This window comes from Bos indicus x Bos taurus, chromosome 8 (assembly GCF_003369695.1).
Source record: "Bos indicus x Bos taurus breed Angus x Brahman F1 hybrid chromosome 8, Bos_hybrid_MaternalHap_v2.0, whole genome shotgun sequence".
NCBI lineage: Eukaryota > Metazoa > Chordata > Mammalia > Artiodactyla > Bovidae > Bos > Bos indicus x Bos taurus.
This window is the reverse complement of record NC_040083.1, coordinates 56,831,726-56,840,895: the sequence shown is the minus strand read 5'-3', so window position 1 is coordinate 56,840,895 and position 9,170 is coordinate 56,831,726. Positions and strand designations below refer to the sequence as shown.

Sequence of the window (9,170 nt, the reverse complement as noted above, 5' to 3'; positions counted from 1 at the left end):
CCATGGGATTTTCCAGGCAGGAGTACTAGAGTGGGGTGCCATTGCCTTCTCCACCTGAGGCATATAAGTAAAAGCAAAAATAAACCTAATTAAACTCAAAAACTTTTGTACAGCAGAGGAAACTACTGACAAAATGAAAAGACAACTTACTGAGTGGGAGAAAATATTTGCAAGTGATATGATTGGTAGGGGTTAATATCCAAAATATAGAACAGCTCCTATAACTCAATATCGAAAACTAAGCAATTTGATTAAGAACATGGGCTGAAGACCTGGATAGACATTTTTTCCAAAGAAGATATACAAACTGCCAATAGAAACATGCTCATGTGCTCAATATTGCTAATCATCAGAGAAATGCAAATCAAAATCGCAGTGAGATATCATTTCACACCTATCAGAATGGCAAGTATCTAAAAGACCACACATGACAAACGTTGGTGAGATATAGAGCAAAGGGAGCACATGCACACTGTTGCTGGGAATGCAAACTGGTGTTGCCTCTATGGGAAACAGTATGAAAGTTCTTCAAAGACTAAAAACAGAGTTATCTTATGATGCAGCAATTCCACTCCTGGGTGGAATTACTATCCAAAGAAAGTAAATCATATCCAAAGAAAATTTAACAAAATGGAATAATGAAGTGGGTGACTTCCACCTCAAGTTTTTTCCCTGTTCCTTGATGCCAGTAGCTTGTGAGTGGCATCCATCATGGAGAGAAAACAATAGGTTGCCATGGAAACAGTTGTGCAGGGGTAACCCAAGCCCACAAGGGACAATTTGGATTCAAGTTGTAAAATTGGTTGTAGTCAACCATAGAAAAATGTTTGTATCTGAAAAGCAGTCATCACTTTTTCTGCATCAGATAACTCATAGTGGTGAGAAACCCTCTGAAAAATATGGGAAGGCTGTTTGTTGTGCCTCAAACCTTGCTCAACACAGGAGAGTTCATACTGGAGCAGACAGCCACGACTCCAAGATGGTGTCAATTGTACCTCTGAAAGAGAAGAAAACTCCTGGATGTCAAATTAAGAGAGTTGCCAATCTGGATACTAATGCAGGATTTCATCCCTAAAGGCATTGCTGTAGTGTTTCAAAAAGGTTATTACCAGTATTACAAGTATCTCAGCATGAAAAAAGGGAATGTCGCTGGGCTTTCTATGGTGCTGGCAGCTTATGTACTTTTCAACCGTTGCCGTTCTTACAAGGAACTTAAACAGGAGCAACCAAGCGAGTACCACTGAAGAGGGCACACTCCGCATTCCTGAACAAGACCTTTGCCAGACATTCCTGAATCCTTTCATATCCTAATGGAGAATAACATCCAACAAAAGATGACGGGTTTAAAAAAATCTCTTACAGCAACTTTCAAGTCAGGTATTACTAAATTACATCCCATGAGTTATCTATTTTATAACTGGAAATTTGTAGCTTTTGAAGACCTTCATCCTTTTCACCCTTCTTGCAAAATTTATGAACTCCTTATTGCAAAATTCAGACTTAAATTGAAGAAATAAAGAAAACCACTAGCCCATTCAGGTATGACCTAAATCAAATCCCTTATGATTATACAGTGGAAGTGACAAATAGAGTCAAGGGATTAGATCTGATAGAGTGCCTGAAGAAGTATGGGTGGAGGTTTGCAACACTGTATAGGAGGCAGTGATCAAAACCATCCCTAAGAAAAAAAAAGGCAAAATGGCTGTCTGAGGAGGCCTACAAATAACGAAAAGAAAAGACGTGAAAAGCAAAGGAGAAAAGGAAAGATATATCCATCTGATGCAGAGTTCCAAAGAACAGCAAGGAGAGACAAGAAAGTGATCCTAAGAAAGTGATCAATCACTTGAATTGTTCCTAAGTGATCAATGCAAAAAATAGGAAAACAGTAGAGTGGGAAAGACTAGAGATCTCTTCAAGAAAATTAGAGATACCAAGGGAACATTTCATGCAAAGATGGGCACAATAAAGGACAGAAATGGTATGGACCTAACAGAAGAAGAAGATATTAACAAGAGGTGGCAAGAATACATAAAAGACCTGTACAAAAGAGGTTTTAATGACCCAGATAACCACAACAGGATGGTCTTGATCCCTCTCTCCTGTACAATGTCACAAACCTCTGTCCATAGTTCATCAGGCACTCAGTCTATGAGATCTAGTCCCTTAAATCTATTTCTCACTTCCACTGTATAATCGTAAGGGATTTAATTTAGGTCATACCTGAATGGTCTAGTGGTTTTCCCTACTTTCTTCAATTTAATTCTGATTTTGGCAATAGGGAGTTCATGATCTGAGCCACAGTTAGCTCCCAGTCTTGTTTCCGTTGACTATATAGAGCTTCTCCATCTTTGGCTAAAAAGAATATAATCAATCTGATTTCAGTGTTGACCATCTGGTGATGTCCATGTGTAGAGTCTTCTCTTGTGTTGTTGGAAGAGGGTGTTTGCTATGACTAGTGCATTCTCTTGACAAAATTTAGCCTCTGCCCTGCTTCATTCTGTACTCCAAGGCCAAATTTGCCTGTTACTCCAGGTAAATTCTTGACTTCCTATTTTTGCATTCCAGTTCTCTATATTGAAAAGGACATCTTTTTTGGGTGTTAGTTCTAGAAGGTCTTCTAGGTCTTCATAGAACCTTTCAACTTCAGCTTCTTCAGCATTACTTGTAGGGGAATAGACTTGGATTACCGTGATATTGAATGGTTTGCTTTGGAAACAGAGATCATTCTGTCGTTATTGAGACTGCATCCAAGAACTGTATTTTGGACTCTTGTTGACTATGATGGCTACTCCATTTCTCCTAAGGGATTCTTGCCCACAGTAGTAGATATAATGGTCATCTGAGTTAAATTCACCTATTCCAGTCCATCTTAGTTCGCTGATTCCTAGAATGTCGACGTTCACTCTTGCCATCTCCTGTTTGACCACTTCCAATTTGCCTTGATTCATGGGCCTAACATTCCAGGTTCCTATGCAATATTGCTGTTTAGAGCATCAGATCTTGCTTCCATCACCAGTCCCATCCACAACTGGGTGTTATTTTTGCTTTGGCTCCATCTCTTTATTTGGAGAAAGCAATGGCACCCCACTCCAGTACCCTTGCCTGGAAAATCCCACAGACGGAGGAGCCTGGTAGGCTGCAGTCCATGAGGTTGCTAAGAGTCGGACATGACTGAGCAACTTCACTTTCATGCATTGGAGAAAGAAATGGCAGCCCACTCCAGTGTTCTTGCCTGGAGAATCCCAGGGATGGGGGAGCCTGGTGGGCTGCCATATGGGGTCACACAGAGTTGGACATGACTGAAGTGACTTAGCAGTAGCAGCAGCATCTCTTCATTCTTTCTGGACTTATTTCTCCACTGATCTCCAGTAGCCTATTGGGCACCTACTGACCTGGGGAGTTCCTCTTTCAGTATCCTATCATTTTGCCTTTTCATACTGTTCATGGGGTTCTCAAGGCAAGAATACTGAAGTGGTTTGCCATTCCCTTCTCCAGGGGACCACATTTTGTCAGAACTCTCCCCCATGACCCATCCGTCTTGGGTGGTACTACATGGCATGGCTCATAGTTTCATTGAGTTAGACAAGGCTGTGGTCCATGTGATTAGATTGGTTAGTTTTCTGTGATTGTGCTTTTCAGTCTGTCTGCTCTCTGATGGAGAAGTTAAGAGACTTACAGAAGCCTCCTGATGAGAGAGACTGACTGAGGGGGAAACTAGGTTTTGTTCTGATGGGGTGGGGGGAGGGGGCATGCTCAGTAAATCTTTAATCCAAATTTCTGTTGGTGGGTGGAGCTGTGTTTCCTCCCTGCTCTTTACCTGGAACCAAGCTCTGGTGGAGGTAAAGAAGATAATGGCAACCTCCTTCAAAAGGTCCCACACATGTACTGCTATACTCAGTGCACCAAACCCTGTAGCAGGCCCCCACTGACCCACACCTCTGCTGGAGACTCCTGGACACTCACAGGCAAGTCTGGGTCAGTCTCTTGTGGGTTCTCTGCTCCTTGCTCCTTGGTCCTGGTGCACAAGATTCTGTTTGTGCCCTCCAAGAGTCTATTTCCATATATATACCTAATGTGATGATGTGGCTAATATTAATTTTGGACATTTGGGGTACTAGAATTTGATATGATTACCCCACCCCACCCCAATTTTTGCAGCATTTTGCTATCTAGCTTGAATTCTTTAGAAAAGCATTTAGCAATTTTGTGAAGACAATACAATCATTTTCCCCCAAAATTAACAGCACCTTTTTCATAGCATTTGTGAGCATTGAATAAGATAACCAGGAAAGCACCTGGCATAGTGTGGTCCCCAGATCCCTGCCCTGTTATAAAATGTCCTGTCCCTGCTTCTCCTACCTGGAAGCCCCATTCTTCTCCATTTGGCAAACTTCTATTCATCCTTCAAAACCGACTCTAATGTGAAGAATTTCTTGACACATACGTCCCATTAATGAGATCCTCTACTCTGGACACATTGTACAGGAGACAGGGATCAAGACCATCCCCAAGAAAAAAGAAATGCAAAAAAGCAAAATGGCTGTTTGAGGAGGCCTTACAAATAGCTGTGAAAAGAAGAGAAGCAAAAAGCATAGGAGAAAAGGAAAGATATACCCATTTGAATGCAGAGTTCCAGAGAATAGCAAGGAGAGATAAGAAAGCCTTCCTCAGTGATCAATGCAAACAAATAGAGGAAAACCATAGAATGGGAAAGACTAGAGATCTCTTCAAGAAAATTAGAGATACCAAGGGAACATTTAATGCAAAGATGGGCTCAATAAAGGACAGATATAAAGGAGAGGTATGGACCTAACAGAAGCAGAATATATTAAGAGGTAGCAAGCATACACAGAAGAACTGTACAAAAAAGATCTTCATGATGCAGATAATCATGATGGTGTGATCACTCACCTAGAGTCAGAGTTCTTGGAATGGGAAGTCAAGTGGGCCTTAGGGAAGCATAACTATGTACAAAGTTAGTGGAGATGATGGAATTCCAGTTGAGCTATTTCAAATCCTAAAAGATGATGCTATGAAAGTGCTGCACTCAATATGCCAGCAAATTTGGAAAACCCAGCAGTGGCCCTGGGACTGGAAAAGGTCAGTTTTCATTCCAGTCCCAAAGAAAGGCAATGCCAGAGAATGCTCAAACTACTGCATAATTGCACTCATTTCACATGCTAGAAAAGTAATCTTCAAAATTCTCCAAGCCAGGCTTCAACAATACGTGAACCATGAACTTCCAGATGTTCAAGCTGGATTTAGAAAAGGTAGAGGAACCAGCGATCAAATTGCCAACATCTGCTAGATCATTGAAAAAGCAAGAGAGTTCTAGAAAAACATCTATTTCTGCTTTATTGACTATGCCAAAGCCTTTGACTGTGTGGATCACAATAAACTGTGGAAAATTTTGAAAAAGATGGGAAACCTGACCACCTTACCTACCTCCTGAGAAATCTGTTTGCAGGTCAAGAAGCAACAGTTAGAACTGGATATGGAACAATGGACTGGGTCCAAAACGGGAAAGGAGTACGTCAAGGCTGTATATTGTCACCCTGCTTATTTAACTTATATGAAGAGTACAGCATGCAAAATGCCAGGCTAGATGAAGCACAAGCTAGAATCATGATTGCAGGTAGACATCTCAATAACATCAGATATGCAGATGACACCACCCTTATGGCAAAAGGTGAAGAGGAACTAAGGAGACTCTTGAAGGTGAAAGAGGAAAGTGAAAAAGCTGGCTTAAAGCTCAACATTCAAAAAACTAAGATCATGGCATCTGGTCCCATCACTTCATGACAGATAGGGGAAACAATGGAAACAGTGGCAGACTTTATTTTCTTGGGCTCCAAAGTCACTGCAGATAGTGGCTGCAGCCATGAAATTAAAAGACACTTGCTTCTTGGAAAAAAAGCTATGACATACCTAAACAGCATGATAAAAAACAGAGACATTACTTTGCTGACAAAGGTCCATCTAGTCAAAGCTATGGTTTTTCTAGTAGTCATGTATGGATGTGAGAGTTGGACCATCAAGAAGGTGGAGTGCCAAAGAATCAATGCTTTTGAACTGTGGTGTTGGAGAAGACTCTTGAGAGTCCCTCATACTGCAAGGAGATCAAACCAGTCAATCGTAAAGGAAATCAATCCCAAATATTCATTGGAAGGGCTGACGCTGAAGCTGACGCTCCAATACTTTGGCCACCTGTTACGAAGAACTGACTCATTAGAAAAGACCCTGATGCTGGGAAAGGTTGAAGGCAGGAGGAGAAAGGGACAACAGAGGAAAATATGGTTAAACGGCATACATGTATGCCATACATGTATACTGCCGACTCAATGGATATGAGCTTGAGCAAGATGCAGGAGATGGTGAAAGACAGGGAAGCCTGGCGTGCTGCAGTCCATGGGGTCAGAAGATCAGACAGGAGTGAGTTACTGAAAAACAACAAATCTTTACACCCACTGCCTCTGGCAGCCATGAATCTGTTCTCTGTCTTGGGTTTTGGGGGTTTTTTGGGATTTCACATATAAGTGAGATCATATAGGATTGGTGTTTGTCTTTCTCTGTCTGATTTGACTTAGTCTAATGCCCTCAAGACCATCCATGTTGTCACAAATGGCAGGATTTCCTTCTTTTTATGATTGAATAATATTCTGTTCTGTATGTATGCCACATTTTTTGAAAATTCATTCATCTCTTGATAAATTCTTGTCCTTTCCATGTCTTGGCTTTTGTAAATAACTCTGCATTGAACACTGGGGGTGGGACAGATATGTTTTCAAGATAGTTACTTCGTTTCCTTTGGATAAATACCAAGAAGTAAAACTAGGGACTTATATGGTAGTTCTAGTTTTAATTTCTTGAGGAAACTCCATGCTGTTTTCCATAGTAGATGTACTAATTTGTATTCCTTCCAGCAGTACATAAGGGTTCCCTTTTCTCCATGTCCTTGCAAAAACTTGTTATTTCTTGTCTTTTTGGTAATAGCCATTCTTACAGGTGTGAAGTGATAATTTAGTGTAGTTCTGGTTTGCATTTCCCTGATGATTATGATATTGATCACACTTTCTTGTACCTGTTGACTCTTTGTATGTCTTCTTTGGAAAAATGTCTATTCAGAGCCTTGCCCCATTTTTTAATTGGGTTGTTTGCTTTTCTATTAAGTTGTATATGAGTTTTTAAAAAAATATGTTGTGGATTGTAATTCAGCTATACTCCAATATGGGCTTCCCAGGTGGCATGGTGGTAAAAAAATCTACCTGCCAGGGCAGGAGATGCAAGAGACAAGGGTTCAATCCCTGGGTCAGAAAAACCCCCTGGAGGAGGAAATGACAGCCCACTCTAGTATTCTTGCCTGGGAAATTCCATGGATAGAGGAGTATGGTGAGCTACAGTCCATGGGGTTGCAAAGAGTTGGACATGACTGAGCGACTGCACACACACCCCCAACATTCATATTTACAACATGAATTATTTATAGTAGTTATTTACAGCCAGTAAGATATGGCAGCAACCCAAATGTCCATCAATAGAGAATGCTTAATTCTTTATTCTTACTTATTTTTATAGAGGAAAAGAATCAACAGGTTAGGCAAGGCACGGTATGCATTCAGGAGAGCGTAAGTCAAGAGTTAGGTTACATTGCCTAGTGATCTAATTCCTATAATTAGGTTATTTTAAGGTTAGAGGGGAATAGAAATGAGCAAGCAGGAAAGGTGCAAAAGAACTACTTTCAAGTAGAATGTACACAGTGAATGACTGGTAAGTGCCCTAAAAGGCTCAGAGAACCTTCCTCTAGAGAAGGCACAGTGGATATAGGGAAGCCAAAAAAAGCAACAGCTGACCTTGACAAGGTATCTGGACTAAAGTTAGACTGAAGTGGGTTCCTGTCTATAACTTCTCTTTTAGCCTTATAATCTTGTAAGATTATATTATGTTTACATAATAGTTATACTTACATAGTATAATGTCAAAATTTAAGTACTAAATTTTAGTGCCTAAACTTGATTAGGATAAGCCTTTAGAAAATGTTGTAGGTTGTAGCTATATAATTCTTCTCAACCAATCTTTCACAAAGCCAAACACTTCAGACCCTAATTAAATTATTTGTTATGATCCTGAAGCTGATCGGAGTAATTCTAGCCTCACTGGCTAAACCCTGAGTCCATTGGTAGGTGTGGAGACATAAATGAGACATGCCCTGAGGTTTAGTTCATCGTTTAACACGGGGAAAATACACAGGTTGCAAGTAAACAATATAGGAAACTGTAAGTTGCCATCATGCAGAGGTATGTTCTCCCCCGGCAGAATGAATAAAGAGGCATCACAGGGAAAAAGAGAGCAGGAGAGATGAACTGAGGTGAGGTCTTCAGGGTGCTTCATGGAGAAGATGGCATTTTAAGTATATCCTGAAGAAGAGATGGCTTTTTGTTGTTGTTGTTGTTTATCTTTAATTTTCTTTCTGAGTTAAGGAAAGGAATATGGATAGAGGGAGCTATTGAAATAAATGTATGGAGATATGGAAGGCCATGCTGGGTGTGGGGGCACCAGAGCAAGCCCATAGGTGTGTGGGTGAAGGCAGCAGATGGGTGTGTAAAACAAGGGATGCCATTCTAAGCATTTGGACTTTATCTGAGAAATAAAAAGGTAGACACTCAAGAGAGGAGTGTAATGGGGTGAGATTCTTGGCCTGTGGAGAAGGGGGTCTAAACTCTAGGGGGAATGGGCAGAGTCAGGGAGGTCAGATCCAAGCTTATCCCAGTAATCCCAGTAAGAGATGGTGGAGATGTACAGTGAGGCAGGGGACATTGTGAAGTTCAATCAGTAATATATGGATACTGACTTCACATGAGGATAAAGGAGGGAAAAAAGATTAAAGCACACTGAAGGGTTTCACATGGTCATGGTGGCATTAAATAAAATAGGAAAAAATAGGTTTGGGAAGAAACAAAGTTGATAAGACACATACAGGTTAAAAATGTATAGGCTCTGAAGTTTTTTTTTCCCTTCATTTTTGCATATCATCTATGGACTGGTTGTTTCCCTCTATGCTACTATGTTGATCAGAATGGAAATTAAAAGAGAATAGCGAGTGAACAAGTGATAAAGGCACCTGGGCTTCATTTTCTACAGTGCCCTATTCAGATAGATGTCCTGGGTGGAGA

General features: G+C 40.7%; 1 pseudogene; it reads left to right on the top strand.

Annotated features, from left to right (window-relative positions):
- Positions 1-979: 979 nt before the first annotated feature.
- Positions 980-1,244, top strand: LOC113897832 (annotated as a pseudogene).
- The last annotated feature ends 7,926 nt before the right edge of the window (positions 1,245-9,170 follow it).